Source organism: Buteo buteo, chromosome 22 (genome assembly GCF_964188355.1).
Source record: "Buteo buteo chromosome 22, bButBut1.hap1.1, whole genome shotgun sequence".
NCBI lineage: Eukaryota > Metazoa > Chordata > Aves > Accipitriformes > Accipitridae > Buteo > Buteo buteo.
The window spans coordinates 20,102,346-20,120,960 of record NC_134192.1 but is presented as its reverse complement, the minus strand read 5'-3'; positions in this window follow the sequence as shown (position 1 = coordinate 20,120,960).

The window sequence follows — 18,615 nt, the reverse complement described above, 5'->3', positions numbered from 1 at the left end:
AAATGATTAAATGTTTTGCAAAACACATAAGGAAACCCTTTCAAATTTCTGGCTTCATGCTCAGATTTGGGATCAGAATTGCATTCATTTAGTCCCCCTCAGCCCTACTTACTGTTTACATTATCTGATCTTGTCAGATTCAGAATTTTATCCTTATCTTTTACCCTTTATGCCATGTACAGATTGCAAGTTACCTATTCCCTATCACTTACAGTCTGTACACCTGTGTGTTCATGCACAGGGAATAGATCATGGAGATCACATAGTCATTGTCTAATGAGAAGATACATTTGAATGAAATAGTCATTTTGTCATACATTCCTTTCAAACTGAATCAGCGTTTAGTTGCACAGTATTTTCATTACACTGCACCTAATATTTAATTGCTTAGTACTGTATCAACTCTGATAGGTAGGACAGAAGTACATGCAAAAAGTGGAGTTAATCTTCAGCTCCTTTTCTCTAAAAACTTTTAAAGACCACTTTATCAAAAAGCAATAAATTTCAAGTTTATAAGGAACTTTCTTCAATACCTTTCACTTCAAGGCTCCAGAATCTTTTTCTGTAATATCATCTGTCCAAACATATTAAATGTGAGAACAGTCTCTAAAATGAAAATAACCAATGATCTATTTTTTTAAAGTTTAAATGTAATCACATGATATTGGACAGGTTATGTTCACACACCTCACCTGAAATAAATTTTACTTTTATTTTCCAACAAGTTTGCTCTCTTCACATGGTTTCTCTTCCCCAGAGTGATACTGAAAACAGCTTCTCTGTCCCTTTCTTGCTCTAACTTACTGACATTTACTCTTCAATCAGCTCTTGCCATTAGCAGCAGCAGATTTCCACCTGGTTCTCCGTTTTCCTCCTTGCAATATCCTACACTCATTCTGGATGCTTCAGCTTACAAGCTAATGGCCAATTTCTTTTGAGCTGTGTATTTCCTTGTTCACATTTTCATTTAATCTACAGCCCTACAACAACACTTCTCTGCACAAAAATAGCTTTTCTTTACTATTTTATTGAACACACTTCTTTCTTTGAGGCATGTTGTTGTTTCTGCTTTTCCGCAGATGTCTTATTCAATACTGCCATCAGCTTTTTCCTGCATGTAGCACCCTACGTTTTTTGTACTTTTTAAAAATTTTTTTCAAATCTGTGCTCCCTTCTTATTCTTCCCTTGCTTCCATTTATTTTTATATCACTGCATAATATCTTATTGCTTTTTTCTGGAAAAAACCTGTCAAAATGAGGTGTTTATCTATGCCTTCCCATTGGCTTGACATTCTTTTCTCCATCACAAACATCCTTCATTACAAAGAAGCACAAGTTTGTAATCTACTTCCTACTCTAACTGTTCTGCTTGTCCCATCACATTTTCTTATATTTCTTGCACTGTTTTTATCTTTCCTTTTATTTCCCTTGACAATAAAAACATGATTAAGCCTTAAGCCTCTCAACCTTTAGGAAAAACCAAACACCTGAAATACTGCTTCTGTTCTCTCCATTTTCTTTTATTTTACACAGGATTCTAATTAATGTTGTCTGGATCTCTTTTCCTCTCAATCGTACTCCACTCCAGCTTCTGCACTCAGCTAAAACTATTGTTACCAAACTTTTTAATCACACATTTTTAGTTGAAAGTCCTTCTCATCTTACCTGAGCTATTAGATGCTTTTACCAGTCAGCCATTCTCTTTTTTTTTAATATCTTGTCATTCATTGCTTTTCCTTATTCCATCCTATTAAGCATTTGTCTGCATCTGTGTTTTTTTCTTTAAGAGCACACACCTTTTTATTTCATAATTAGGGATTCTATTTTTGTAATAATATAAATCATAAAATTTTAAATGAGCTTAGCTTTTTCTTAAATGATATTGTTTCATTCAAAGAAGCTAGTAAAGTTTAAGTAAGAAATTTGAGGGAGTGTACAGAAATGGCTTCTAGAACTAAAATGGTTAAAATGAAACATGGCACTAGCATTAACAATTTTAGGACATTATCTAAAAGTGTAAAGCTAAGTAATGTTTCCAAGTAGTAAGTAACATATAGAGTACTGTAAATTAGGGCTAGCTATAGGGTAATCATCACACTTACCTGGAGGCAGTGTAAATATTTCATCCAGTAATTACAATGCTACATTATCTTCTTATTATACTAGTGATGTTTCATCACATAAGCGAAAATGGGAGAGGAAAAATAAAACAAAACACAATACTTCATCCTACAATGTATTCTATAGCAAGTCATTCCAAGTAATTACATTGCATTTATCAGTGACTTTGTAAAAAACCCCAAACATTCACTTATGTCAAAGTCCACAGGCAGAAATCCAAGATTTTCAAAACTGTGTGAAGTCTGGTGATATTTTTCACCAAGACCTCTGAGAATTGTTCACTGAAATCCAGCATACATCTTTGAAGAACTACCATGGAATGTCATACAATCTGTATACAACAGAATCTCATTGTGTAAACAAAATGTTTCTAAAACACTTCATGACATGAGAGGAATGAAATGGCTTGTAAAACATCAACTTGTGCTGTTGAGCAAGTTGTTTTAATGAGAACAATATGCTGCAATTCTATGGTTTTCAGTGAAATACCATTAGAGCAGACAGAGTTGCAATTTGTAGCTAATTGGAAGGGTTAGCTTAAAATCCGCTGGCATTGCAGTCAAAGTACATAGGTATCTATCTTATTTTTAACAAATGCACATGAAGCTTCTGGGTGACGTCAGTCTTCAAAACGTTCTAGTTTACAGTAAGATTTTGAAACTAATACTTCCTGAACCTACAACTGGAAATTTGATCTAGTCTTTAAAAGTTTTGATTAAACCACCAACATGAGTACAAGATAACTGTTGCATATGAGTTTTGTAAGCTGAATGACCCAAAATACACATCAGGAAAGACTGACTAGTTTTGCATCTGATATTAGTGTTAGAACATTATTAAAATTAATACTGTTTCCAGGAAAAACAGATACTGGATTGTTATGGCATTGCATATTCCAAGTGTGCTGTTTTTTATTTGGACTTTTCCACATGTTTTGACCTTTAGTACAGTAAATTTTGTTCTTGAACAGTGAGAAAAAGTGTTCTAAGGTTAGTCCATAATAAATGAGAGTGTAATTTAGAAGTAAATTCAGGGCTCATCAGAGATTCTCTGTAGTAGGAATTAGCATATGAGACTTTTTCTATAAAGTTAGAAAAGAAAACAGCTACGCAATACATATTCATAAAGCTATATCCATAAAGCTCACTCTGAAGTGTAGGATTATTGCACTAAAGTAATTCAACTTTTCAATGAAAATGCCCTTAAACATCAAATAATAATTTCTGCAATCTCGATTATTATCGTCCATATATGATTCAATAATATCTTACTCAGAGTCTGAGATCCAACTCACAAATCTGTGATCTCAAATATTGTGTTTTTCATGCGATCTCAGGTAGAAAATAGTCAATAATTTACTTTTAGTTTAACCTTATATAGAAACTAACCAATTATCTTCTTTCACAACTAATATTGATTTAGAAATGGAAACAGAAAGAAAAGCCCTTCCCCCAGAAAAACAGATTCACTGTGATCTAGAAGAGTAACAAGAACAGTGAAGAAGAAACTGTTTCGTTACAAGTATGTTCAGACTAAGCAGACTTTTTTACATTTTGTTCCTTCAAAGCTTTATTAAAGAATATTATTTCACTTTTTCTCTTTCAAGAAAATCTCTGCTATGGCAGGAATTTGCAGTAGGAAATCATATACAGGGGCTTTTGGCTGGAAAGGGAGCTCGGGGCAGCAAGCCATGAGCTGGGGTGGGTGAAGTGACTCTTCCCACAACAAGGCACCTTCTGGTCCAGCCCACTCCCCAGCCTTAGGCAGAGGTTAGGGACAGTTGTGGACTACAGGGCAAAAGTTGTCTCTGTGAGATGGGGCAGGGGGAGTGCAGGCTCTGTGATACAATTCTACTTTTATTTCCTTTACTTATATATAACACAAACTGCTGCTGAATCAGCTTTTAAAGAATAGTGATCGGCTACATGCATGAAAATATAGCATACAGAGCTAGAACAACAACAACAAAAGTCACATTTTGAAAAAAACATGTAACTAAGTATGGTTGTTTACTGTATAGCAAGGGTCCCTAAGGGTACAAGGAACAGAGGACAGCAGACGCATGGAAAGAACGGGCACGTGGTGATACTAGAGATCCCAAACGTGTAAACGCAGATCACAGATGGCCAGTTACTATTCACTGAAGAAATGCAGCCATGAAAGCTGAGTGGAACTGGTTTGGGGGCATAACAAAGAACATCTATGCATGTAAAACACATTTAAAATATCTTATGGTAAAAAGAAGATTGAAAGGGTGTATTGAAAAAAAAGATGTGCAGCCCTTACACACACAGAGGAAGAAAAGAAGGAAATGCCAGGCTCCAACTCTGTCTCTGCTGTTAAGGATGCCACATCTGCTTATCTGCAGTGGTGGTGTCTGATCTGCCATTCAGCAGTTTGCTACTGCAGATTCAGTAATCATTTGTAAAGTATTACTTTAAAAGACACTTTATGTGTCTTTTTGTGCTTGTGAAAATCTGCATTATGGGCCAAAACATGTGGCTCAGTAATTTCAGATCATGCAGTGATCCTCCTGGGGTCAACGATCTATGTAGGAAATGGTTTTCATAAGCGGGTTGTTTGAAATGCAGTTCCAGATCTTTCTGTCACACTGCAGCATAAAAAACTAAGCAGAGCTAGATCATCTGCTGATGTAAATTACTGTGTCTGAAGTCTGTGTCAGCTCAGGATCTGCTACCAGAATTTTATGCAGAAATTTACACATAGCCAGAAGGGTTGTTTTGCAGAAGCAGTTCAGGCTTTATTTTATACCGCTACTTGGAAGAATATGTAAATTGTAGAAGCACCAGACTTTTTTCTTCTTGCCTCCAGATGTACTATTTCAATTCTGATATTGCCAGTTTGTCTAAGCAAGGTTGGATTAGGTCAATACTTCATGCTATTCCTGAAGCATCCTAGTTTTCCTTAGAGTCTTTTCATTGAATAAATTGCACTTTAAGTCAATACTGAGCAAATCACTGTGTTTGGAGGCACTATTGCAGACAATGTGTCAAACAACTGCCTCTTTAATGTGAAACTTTTAATGGGTAAGAGTCAGCCAAAAAATAACCACTGGAAAATGTGACCAAAAGAAATTTGTTCTTGAACTACGTAAATATACAAAAACCTCCTATACTTTGGGATATATTCTAAATTCAGTACTTATCTACAAAAAAACCCTCTACAACTTAAAGTGTTGGTTTTGGAGTGTTTAATAATTGTTGCTGAAAAAGAAAAAATAGGAAGTTTAAAGAAAATCAGTTCTACATTTTTTTGCTAATATTCTGAGTTTTCAAACAATTTCTCTATTTTTATTCTTGTGTGTTCGACCTATTATTCTGATAATGACATGAGGAAATTACTCTATCAAATCCTGCATTAAAAAATAATTACAAAATGGAAAATAGTTTCATATCTATTATGTAATTCCATATGATATTGCTGTCTCCTCATTAACATTGCCCAATACTCTGCTTATAAAACTTTTTTACACATGGTTCTAATTCTGGCAGACTTCTAACTCTTGCTCAAATCTAGCATGCTAGGTAACTGCTGGAAGCTTCTTACAGAAAACATTCAGCAATTCTTGTGCGATATTATGAGAAAGACTGTGCTCGGTTGTTAATACTAGAAGTATGCGCAAGAGGATGTTCTGTTCTGAAGCTTGAAATGAAAGGTCCATGAGTCTTGTCATTGTTTGTCAGGAAACAGTTTTAATGTTTCTCATTCAGACAAATTCTTCGTTGTTGAAATACATTTCAATTTGTTCAGTGCGATTAAATTTACCATAAGGCAAAAATTCAATATACAGCTGAGTCAGATACACTTGCTGTCAGCTGAGGCAGAAAATGGGGGGAAAAAAGTAAATTAATAAAGTATTTCTCATTCCTTCAGGTATTTTATCACTCAAATGTACCATATATAATTTTCTGAAACATAAAAAAAATTCATAAGAATAGGAAAAAAGCTCAGTTTATTTTTATTTTTTTCTTATACCTGTTCTTTTGTGTTGTTATCTGTGTGTTATTAAATGTATCAGCACTATATTTTTATTTATACTCTTTATATTTAAATGGCTGTATTTGATGAGTATGTGGAGTATCTTAAAACACAATTGTATGCAGTAATATTCCCCTGTAGCCCCAGGAAGTTGGGAATATTCTTACAGTTAGCGTAACACCTTAAAAAGCAAGTGAACACGGGGGTAGGACAATTATAGTGGATACTGCTTTCTGAGATACTACTGCTGAATAACATATATTGTTGGGAAAGTGGCAAATGCTATCTGAACCCCTACATAGAAATAATGAACTTATCACTGCCAATGGCATGAAAACCTGAGACACTTTCGGTTCATTTTGCTGCATATCAGCTTCATACCATTAAAACACCACTATTTGAGAGGCACCAATCCTTAAATAAGAAAAAAAAAAAACAACAACGTTCTAAGCTTGTGTTATCAAAGTTTTATTAGGTTGCATGAAAAAATACTACTCAAGTACAGTTTGCTTTAAATTACAAAAAAAAAAATATTCTGCAAAATATAGACGTTGTATAGACAGAAATAAAATAAAATAGTTTCATTCAGTGTAAAAGCATACCACAAAGTATGGCTGTCAATAACACTATCATGTGTCTTCTCCAGATGGAATGGGAGACAGGAGGTAAAAAAGGCAAAATGCCACAAAAAAGTTCAGACAGGGCAGAATTTAAATGAGTTTTTTAGAATGATAAAGGATATTACTAAAGTAGCAGAGTTACACAAAATAACATCCATCACGTACACACACACACACACACAGAGGTATATATGGAGTACTAATGTCTTCTCTGAAATAGAAACCTTGATAATATTTTAAATAAGCTTAGTTACATAGCAAATCCTAACCTAAATATTCAAGATCTTTAGCAGAACCCGTAAAATACTTGTGCTTTGTATTTGAACACTGAACTTGACTCACATAGCCATTAGGCAGGTTCAGCCATTCGCATAACAACAATAAGCACTGTTGCATTGGATCTTGCAAATTAAGGATGCCATGCAGTTCCTACTATCCACAACATAAAGCAGCATTATATAGGCACTCTTTAGCAGGTAGGCTGAGCCCAACTTAAGACTGATGGTCTTACTGTCATACTGATAAGAAGCCTAGTGTTTGGTGAGAGTCAGAGGTAGGTCAGCTCTGACTGGTACAGAAGTATAAAAAACCTGTTTTCTTGCATTTGTCATTGTCTATGCCACTAGGCTAAAAGATCATGCAGTTAGAGTTAATACATACATTTGAAGGAACAAAAGTAGTAGTAATTTCAACCAAGGGATGTAAAGAGGACAGATCTTGGAAGAATCTATAAACCAATTTCCAAACTGCGATGTTTCACAATTGTTATGATTAGGAGGAATCTCAGTTTTAAAAGGTATGTGCTACTCCCAAATCTGTGATGAGCAAGAGGTCACTAGAGATTTAAAGATCAGGTGCTTTTCCTTTGATAAATCTCAAGGGTGAAAAAACTCAAGAATGACCTTATTGAAGAAATATGAGGCTGACAGCCGCAGCAGTATTAAAGCTTTCTGACTTAAAGTCAGTACTGGAGGTGGCTAAGAAATGGCAGGAAGATTCCTTGGCAATACCACAAGACATATGTCAGGGCACACTTCTGAAATGACTAAGTAGCTATTTTAACATACTTTGGTTGGTTCCACTAGTGGTGTTGTCACCAATGTCATATTTTAGTACATCAAACACTATGTTATATAAAATAGATTTCTAATTCAGTAACAGGCCTTCAAGTCAACTACTGTGCATGGATTCATGTTTATATCAAATCTGGCCCATCCTGACAGATATCATTGTAACATAGTTCTGTCAATCTGTAATGCTCAGAATATACAGAAAAGTTTTGTCTCAGCTTATGTAGTGCAGCAAAGTCAGTGTACAAGGAAAGAATTGGTGTGATTACACTGTATATTGTGGCAGGATTCTGAAGTTATGAAGTAAGTAATTTTAAGCAATTATTTTCCTCTGAGAAGACAGGAGGGCCAAGGGGGAAGACTTTAAAAAAGTTCAGTATTTATTAAATATTTCCTCAGGTCTCAATGACTCAGTCCGAAATGGTTTCTTAAGTATTTCATAAAAGTTGTTTCAAGAAAACTCATCTGTCAGAAGTCTACTCACTTTACGCAGCTAACACTAACACTTTCCAAACTGTAGCAATTCTTTTAAATGGTTGCACTAGACTGCTTTATCAACAGCCCCTTCAGGATGCAAGGGATTCTGTGAAATGATCAAAGCATAGTGCCATTGCCTTTACTACCTAATGATTTTTGTTTCTGTTTTTAACCAACCCTCTGTACCTTCTTCCTAAAATAGCAATAGGACTCTTCATAAATACAGTATTAAATCTCAGTAATGGCATAAGTACATTTTTCTTACTGTATTAGGTTGCCTGTTGTTATGCAAAAGAGACTTAATAGTAAACAAAAAGACACCCTGTCGGGTACACAACTCTTTCCTCCCTGGGGAGAGAGAAGAAAATTCAAATAATATACAGCACAGGTGAAGGAGTCTCATTAAAAGCATTTACCCCCTAATGCCCTGCCAGGTAAAACTGCCTAAGTGTCAAGGAGAAATTAACTATTCAGACTGTAGAAAATAGAACACTGCTAAAATTATATTAACTGCAGGAAACAGAAGCAAGAGACAAACAGTAAAAGAGGATAAAAAATGCAGTTTATACATTGTTGTGAGAATTTTAAGTGTTTGCCTTCAGTCTTTACTAATTTCCTATAATGTTCTGTACAACCTTTTTCATATGAAGTCTTATGACTTAACAGGGAGAAATAGGGAAACTGTGCAGCTGAAGAGCTCTGTGACACAGAGCTTAGCGCTAGATGGTTCAAGTGCAAACTCTAGATTTCAGCATTCAATAGGCTCATAGAAACTGCCAGTTGTTTTGGCACATTAAAAAAAAAAAGTAGACTATACTGTTATGAAATAATGCAGGTAACAGTTTTCATCTCAATAGGTAAAGGTTAGTTTCTACTGTAGATCATGAAAGTTTATGGTGGTGTTGTGGTTCAGATCCATCAACAGACAAATGAATGAGCTATTTGTCATCCTTTCTTGCTGTTTTTGCTGTTTTTAAACAGTTCAGGACTACAGTATGTTCTGTGAAAAGTACATTGTACATTTCTTGACACCTGTATCAATTCCACTTACATTAGGTAATTACACTTTTATGAAAAACAGTGAATAGTGTAGTGGATTAGGACAGTGCTATGAAGAAAAAGAGGGGAGGACTTAAAACCTGGGGAGGGGGGGAATCCAAATGCAAAGCAAGAAACAAACCAAACCCCGCTCCAGACAATAAATTTATTGGAATTTTTGTGGGGAACATCTTAAAATCTGTTCAGAGAGAATGTATTGTGATTTAGAAGTTGTTGCAACTTTCACAAGCAGTGATCAGTTGTTCTTCTGGTTTCTGTTGATGAATTTGAAGCACTACCAGAATGAAACAGAAGTCTGTTTTTACTTCTTTCATTTTTTTCCAAAGAGAGAGGAAACAGAAGTTAAAGTATTCAAGTAGAGAAAGAATAAGCACTTAGATTGTAAGAAAGAACAAAAGTGAAGCAAAAGACAGTATGTCTCAAAAATATCTCTCGCTGTCATAAGTCTATTTGATACAATGAAATTGTCCCATTCCTCCTATTCTATTTAAACTAGAATAAAAACAAAGCAGAAGAGGTAGAAAAACAAACCAAAAAAAAGAACAGCTAGGCTTAACAGGGAATATCATATTTGAATACAAGATGATGACCTGTTGTCATGGTTTAATCCCAGCCAGCAACTAAGCACCACACAACCGCTCGCTCACTCCCCCCTGGTGGGATGGGGGAGAGAATCAGAAGGGTAAAAGTGAGAAAACTCGTGGGCAGAGATAAAGACAGTTTACTAGGTAAAGTAAAAGCCACGCACACAAGCAGAGCAAACCAAGGAATTCATTCACCACTTCCCATGGGCAGGCAGGTGTTCAGCCATCCCCAGGAAAGCAGGACTCCATCACATATAATGGTTACTTGGGAAGACAAACACCGTAACTCTAAATGTCCCCCCCACCTCCTTCTTCTTCCCCCAGCTTTATATGCTGAGCATGACATCATAGGGTATGGAATATCCCTTTGGTCAGTTGGGGTCAGCTGTCCCAGCTGTGTCCCCTCCCAACTTCTTGTGCGCTCCCAGCCTACTCACTGGCAGGGCAGCATGAGAAGCAGAAAAGGCCTTGGCTCTGTGTAAGCACTGCTCAGCAATAAAGAAAATATCCCTGAATTATTAACACTGTTTCCAGCACAAATCCAAAACACAGCCCCATACTAGCTACCATGAAGAAAATTATCTCTGTCCCAGCCAAAACCAGCACACCTGTTAATAGCAGGTATTTGCATTCCAACAAATCCATGTGCAGAAGTGGTAAATACACATGGAAGTTGGTTTGTCACAGTTTTGATTTTTGTAGGATAAATGCACTCAGTGACGATATGGATAGTTAAAATGCTAGCAGTGTGAGAAACCGAACTACCAACAATGCCTGAAAAATGCTTCCTGTTTCAGTGCCGTATGTGCAATCCAGATACTTTTTTTAACACAGGCTGTATACCACGTACCATTTCTTTGCACTTCTCTGAGTCGTTAGAATTCACTGGATACCAGATCATCTACTAAGCTGTGTATAAAAGGAAAACACGTATAGATACATTCCACAGGAGCTTTGGCAATAAATTGGTAAAAATGAGTTCTTAATGGTAGGTTATTTTGTGGGATGGAAACTTGCTATATCGTGACCTTGCTGCCAGTAGATACACTGTTCATGCCTGGATGGAGTTTCTGACAAAATCAGCATGTAATCACGAGCATTTTATCAAAAGTTCAGAGAGAGAAGATACAGTCACTATGAGTTTGACAGGGTCACTTTGAAAATGCATTCAGCGTGCACTCTTGCATACCTGCTGTAGCAATGCAGTTCAATCAAAGGCATTTCAAAAAATGACTCCGTCACTAGATGCTTCATCTATGGTAATATCTTCGGATCCCATTTCCTTGGAAAGTTAACAAAGCATATTCTAAGAATAGATGCCTTTGGCTAAGGTATATCCAATATTGTATATACAATTTTTCATGTAAATGAATAAGTCAAATTAACATGTAAGTATGCATTTCTTCACTATTGAGGGCCACTATTAAATACATTTCTTAATATAGAATATACTGAAAAGCAATGTGAGAGAGAAAGGACCTAAAGCTGAATTTAGTAAAAACTGTCCTACATATTTTTGTTATTTTTGGTAACTTGTCATGTTTTTCAGCTGATCACATATAAGACAAATAGATACTAATGAATGAATGGATGACTAAAAGCTAAAATGAAATTAGGTTCTAATCCTGTCAAATTGCCAGTCTGCCTCCTCATGAACGAAGTGAAGAAAGAAGCAGTATCCTGCCAAAAGCATCCATCCTGGGATCCACCTTTTCTGATGTCCCCTATAAGGCACTCGGCAGTGAGTGGAGTTGTAGCCTCGTGGCTAGTATTTACTGCTGAAAGCTCTTCTGCTTCCAAAAAGAAGTTAATTGATAATCATGTTCCTCCTCCTGGAAATGCACACTATTACATACATTGGTAGCTAAGCTATGATAGTGAGCCAAAAGTTACAGGTGCCTCAGGGCAATCTCTTTCTCCCCCACTTCATTCATGGTTAACATGAAGGAATCCAAGATTAATAATAAAAACCCAGAGAAAATTAGAACTGCAGCTATTTATATTCTGGGTTCATATGGTCTCTGCTCAAGGCCTGAAGCCTCTGGAGTGAAGGAATCACCAAGAACCACCAGCCCAGCATCAGATTTTCAGAGCAAGTGCACATTTTCGATGCAGACGAGTTGTGCATGCAAAGTAAACCTGATGTTGGACATATCAGATTTATTGTGTTTGCACAGAATGTTTGCATGTCACATACACCACAAATCTAACAGGGACATACAGACACCCAAACAATGCTATGCCAAAACTGTGATGACAACCACAAATTTGTATGCAGAAAATGTTGTAGAGTTGTGCCATGCTGACAGAACTAGAGACCAATACATATTTTAAGAGCTTTTTCTCACAGAGTCACAGAAAACAATGTTGAAAAGTTCTCACCCAGCAAACGTGAAATCTCAAGCATGAGCCAACGAGAAGTAACTGGGTGTAGGCCCAAACTGGGTGTATGCTAACAGGCATGGGTATTGCAGAATAAGAAAATATTATTTTTATATAGCTTGATTTGGCTAAATAATAACTTTCTTGACAGTAATGTGTAATTATTTAGTTATTTCAGTTATACTATAATATAAATAAACCCTGAGGCAGGAGTCATCCTTCAATTTTGGGATGTGCCAGTAAAAGCAAGCAGCATGCACTAATGACTTCTTTGCACACCACTCACCCAGTACATGAAAACTCATCTACATATCTGTCATTAGATTTGTGATAATAGCTACAAATCTAACATTAAAATTTCATTCTCTCTCTTCTCCAAGATGACATGGCCCCAGATAAAAACTAGTCAGAGTTGTAGAAAATTCTTTTTATGATTTCATTTATGCTTACGCACTAACAAGCTAGCACCACTTTCAATAGCTCTACTTTCACATAATTTTATTATAGTTTATGACCAGCATGTTAAATTTCTCCAATACTGGAGGAAATATCACAAGTATAATACTAGAACCACAGAAACATGTAGGTTGGAAAGAACCTCTGGAGGTCATGTAGAGTGAAAATTGAAATGCCACTGGAAAAGCAGCACAACACTGTTCATAACTAAAGATTTTATTCTTGATCTTTATTTATATAGGAAATCCAAGACACATCTTGTTCTTCTTCCCAGCAGAATGAGAAAAGTAATAAGTACTTTTGTGTGCCACAGGAAAGGCTGTCTTAACTACAACGTGGAAAGGGCAAGCTATGTGAAGTGCTTTGTGTAGAAGCCAAAGTAGTAGATGTCCAGCAATATCACTATTGAAGCCAATGTCTATAGGAGTGACATAGGTCACTCCTTGTTCTTAGCTGCTCTATTGTACTTGTAAGAAAGAATCTTGGAAAAAAATCTAATTCTTAGATTAGAAATTATATTTTCCTGAAGAAAGACTTTGTGAGCAGTGAAACTTTAATAAAATGTCATATCCAGTAATGTTATTTATGAAAGGGTACTCCTAGTGAATGCAGACCTATCATATGGATGCTGGAATTGCGTGCTTCAAGAAGATCCATGATAAATATGTTTATATTTCTACTACTTCCCCATATGTGGTCAAAATCATTTAAAAAGTGCTTTCATTTCTGCAGCAGAAATTGAATAAATATTTCATTCTAGTGATTGGTCATGTTCTTCATAGTAATGATTTTGGGTGGTCACTTTAAAGCAAAGGTAATTTTTTAAGTGATTCTATACTGGGCAGACACTATGTTTTCTAATCTTATTATTAAGTTCAATTAGTTTAGGTTAAAGGTCACAAAATGCCAAATTTAAAGTAAATAGAATGCATAATTGCATTTAGAGTGGATTCTTCAAAAGAATTGTACATTAGAGTTTCTACCCTCATTCTTATTTACAAATTATTAATTCAATACTAGCATTGCAGCATATACCATTCCCATTGCTTGAACTTAATTAAGAATGCATCCCTGCTAATTGATTATGGTAGTGCTTTCATAGAGATTACTCCCTAATGGCTATCTCAGGATATTTCCTGCTAATTAATTAGCAAATTTCTTTTCTTTCCTACATTGTCACTAAAAGTAAAAACATTCTGAAGTTCTCCTTTGTACTGTAACACCTATAAGCATTCTTCTAAAAGTTTCAGAGAAATTGCATACCCTTACGTTTTTTACTATTTCTTTTTCAATATCAGGTCAGCCATGTTTTCTTCCTTTTTTCCAAGGAATTAGCTATACTACCAAAAATCTAGTTCACAAAGTATATTTGTAAGAATGTTTTCCTGCTCTATAGAAAAAAGGGCCAGACTGGATCAAAGCTAACTTACGTTTGATTCACAGCTACCAACAGGAAATAAAAATGACTGCATTCAATATTGCAGTAATTTTCTCTCAAGGGAGAAAAATTCTCAGGACAGAAAGGAGATGGCTTAGCTCTGTGCAGGGGGGCAAATCAATAAGGTACAAAATGGTTGACTTTGTGTCAAATACTAGAACTTTTTGCAGATTAAAGGATTATTTCCCCAAAGTTCAAATCTGACATATAGTGTCCAAATCACTCATTAATGAGCACCTGATCTAAATAAGGGAGTGTTCAGGTTAGTCATTGTGTTACATCTGCTGATGTTTGTGTGTGATAAAATTCAATGACACTTTCACCTTGTTTATTCTTGCAGATGTAGGAAGGTATGATGAAAGTTATTGCAGTGCTGTTAGCAGCACCATTCATCCTGTCAAGACCTAGTGTATAATGAAATAAGGACTACAGTAATAAACAAATGTTTTAGGGCATATTCGTGGTTGCCCAACTATATATTTCTCATTACTTTGGTTTCATACATCTCTACTTCTGCTATAAAAACTGGCAAAAGTGGACTCAGCCCCCTGCATCCAGCAACATATGCGATTAAGATCCAAAACCTGAATTTGATGTGAATTTTTCAAGTTTTCACAGCTTCACATTTGAGACAAATGAGAAGTGGCCTAACAACTGATAAACTCCATCAAAATAGAGACATATGTTTGTGCACGCTGTGCAACAAAACATGTTTGAGAGAGCTGATTTTAGCCCTGTTTCTCAAGCAAACTGTTGCGTTCCTCATAGCAGCTTGGTAAGGTGATCTCACATTACCAAAATACCAGCAGGTGACAGAGGGTATTAATAAGTAAGCTCTGATGAATCTTACTGCTATGTTGATTTAAGTTCAGTTTTCAGACTTTGTACTGAAGTACTGAAGATGCATGCAGACATTTCCTTTTGTCGACTGCTGTGGGTGTGAGAATCTGTGGAGCCACCAGCTGTTCTCACCGTTCTTCCGCCGACTCCTTTGTGTGTGATAACTTCCAGGAGAAGCATTGCAGGAGCAGCTGGTAACTCCTTAGATTATCACGGGAAGACCTGCCAGAACTTCTCTTTCAACAGCCTCCTTAATGCTCAGGTTTTGTGCAACCGCCCATGTGCTGGCTCTGGTGATTTCTTCCAACAGAAGTTTGAATATCTCCACATATATAATTTATGAAGATTGTCAATAGTTGTGACACAAATTTTAAAAGTCTGTTTGAAGAAAGCCATTAGAATAAGTTACACAGTGAAGAACCCTTACTTTTTCTTGAACTTTACAGAAAATGGAGCTATAGTTCTACCTGTCCATTTCTTCAGATGTATTTATCTATGGGCTTGCTAGTATTTCACATATAAATCTGGTAATTTGCTACATGCCATTAAAAGCATATAGAAGTTTTGCATTTTACAATGCGGCCCTTTCAATCGGTCATCTAATGGTTAATTACTTACAAGACATGTGGAGGGGAGAAATCCACTCAAGAAACAGAAGGGAAAGAACATATCCATGTACAGATGTAATGATTAAGATTTTTCCTTATGTGTCAATAAATTGCAATCTGTAAGCTGTAAAATAGAAGTGTAAGTGTACTTTTTTCCTGAACTGAATTCCTCTAAAAGGTGTCACAGGAATAACTTTTTTATGAGAGTTTACAAAAAAGATTATATTTTTAAAAGATACTTTGGTGGTCATACTATGAAAAAAAATCAAAGCAAGTATTTGGCATTCAGCAAATATCTCATTCCTTTGGTAATTTTGTTCAGAACAGACTGTGTCTTTCTGTAAGCACACTGACTTTCTCATTTGATTTTTTCCCCCTCTCTTGCATTTATCTTTGACATTTACTTTCCAGATGGGTGCTTAGTATGACTGATGCTTTTTTTTGTGTGTGTGTGTAATCCAATCCTGAAGTCATTTTCAAGGCTGCAGAAAGTTGATGGCTGCCAGTTAGGTACCAGTATTTTTTTATATCTATATATGAAATCCTAATTTGATTAATTATTAAATACAAATTAACATACCAAGAATCACACAATCTCCATACATCTCTGTGTCTCATCATTTCTATCTTACCTGATGTATTTTGATCTGTTCTTCATTGACATCACTGTCACCATAGTTACCACCAAGACAAGTTAGAAAAATGTCTCAGTAAAAACAAAGAAGAAAATATCACTAGTGTAGGGTCTAAGACAGCAAAAGATTGTCTAATAGTTAGAAACTGTAGGCAGTATTCAGATTTTTTGCATTTCGGGGTTGTTACAGACATGCCTTATTTAAAGTTGATGGACAGGAAATTTGCATAAGTGTTTGTATTTGCAGTGTGAGAGTAGCCATTACCCCGGTTAGTAATTATTTTTATTTGGCTTGAAAAAGCCGGAAGGTGAATACTTGAGACAAACAAAACCAGAAGAAAATCTTCCAAAGAATTTTTAACAGGTTAGGGGCTTTTTTTGTTTGTTTTTTTAAAGAACAGTCACTTGAACAATTAAAGATGAGGAAAACAGTTTGGCAATTGTGTAGGCAGAATAAAGTTCAGAGGAAGTGCTGTTTGCAGAAGTTCATTTCAATAAGGTGATTAAGTCTAGCATTGTAGAAAACAATGATTTAATGTGCAATAGGCCGAACGTAGTCTGAGCAAAGAAGTAGTTTTCCATGGCTTGTGGAAGCATTACATACATGGCATGACAGAGACAGATAGCACATATGTAGATCCATTCTTTGGTTCCACAATTTACATTTTATACTCTATTTCCCCAAATTAATTTTGTACTATGGTATTGTAATTTGGAAGGCTCACTGATTCTTTATGCGTATATATATATATATATGAGTTAGTAGATATTGCATGTAAGATAGTAAATAATGGAGAGTGTCTGTACTCTTTTGGATAATGTTATGCAGCATTGATGTCAAATTATCAAAGTTAGTTCACTTTCATAGATAATTCAGTAGTCCCTCTCCAGTCTAGATGAATGAAAAATTAACTATGACATTTTATATCTCTTAAAGTATCTGACCTGAACTTTTTTTTTTATCCCTGCTGTATATTTTATATTGATTGGTCCCACTTAACCCTGTATTTTGATGGAGGAGTACTTCCTTTGAAATTGCTATGAATGTGTTGGTATATATTGAATTCAGCGGTTAAAATGCAAAAAGGAAAATTATTTTTAAAACAATAAGGTGGGGGGTTTTTAGAAATGGATGATTGTACTAGGTAAGATTCTGGACTTTTGGTATCAGATGAAGACTATTCACACTACAAGTGGATGTGGACATAGAATGGATACCTATGTACACTCAAGCTCAGACACTGAAATGTGAAAATAGGCATAAAAGTGAATAATGCTGTAGATTCCATAAATCTGGCACCTGGAGATTTAAAGAAGCACTCTAGTTGCTTTATTTTTGTCCTTCTACCTTACAGTTCTAATGCAAGACCCATCTGTGGGATTAACAATGGTTTATCATATGCATAGTGCAGTCTAGATACTTTCATTTACAGATCTCAGTGATAACCATTATAAAGTTTCTCCAAGTACCTATCAACCATTAATCAGTAAAACTTGTTTTCTAGCTCATATTCACTTTAAAAGACAAGAAACAAGAGGTCACACATGAATCTTAGTATTACAAGTAGGTTTTTTTTCCCCACTGAAATTTGGGAACAGAATTTGAGAACAAACACATTTTCTGGTTGAACTACAGAAGATCAATATAAGCTATAATTAAAAACTTTAAGTTTAGCATTTCTAATGGATGATTGTGTAGCTAGGTAACCTTCAAGTGCTCCAGATATATCAAGAATATTATCTCAGTGAATGATATATGGATGTTAATTATATTAGATTTTCCTGCTACACATGGTATGTGTAATGCTTTTTGGCCATAAGGAAACAATTGTTGGAGACAGAAGAGAAAAAAAGATCTTAAAGTAGAAGCTTTCCAGCACATGAAAAATAGGCCTTCAGTGGTCATGTATACTTTTAGGAGATCGTCTAGGATTATATTAAAATTGTTAAAAAGTCTGATTGTCCTCTAAATTTTAAACTTTAACCAAACTTTTAACATAAAAGCCCGTAATAAATCTATCTGTAACTCTGGTTTTTTATTGAATGGCACTAGCCTCTTTAAAAAGGACAATGCTGGTACAGCTTCCACTTATTGACATTACAAAAACTTGTAGCTCTTATTTAGCACTAATTTATTCAGTTATAACAAGATATTGTGTTATTACAATACAGAAAATGCAAAGTATTTTTTAATAATTTATGTAATCATAATTTCTTACATCATCTCTCCTGTTTATTAAACCACTAGTTAGACTGGTATAAAGCAATATTATGCCTTTTTTCAGTCATTTTGGACATCCAATAATTAAGAAATAAAGTTCAAGGTA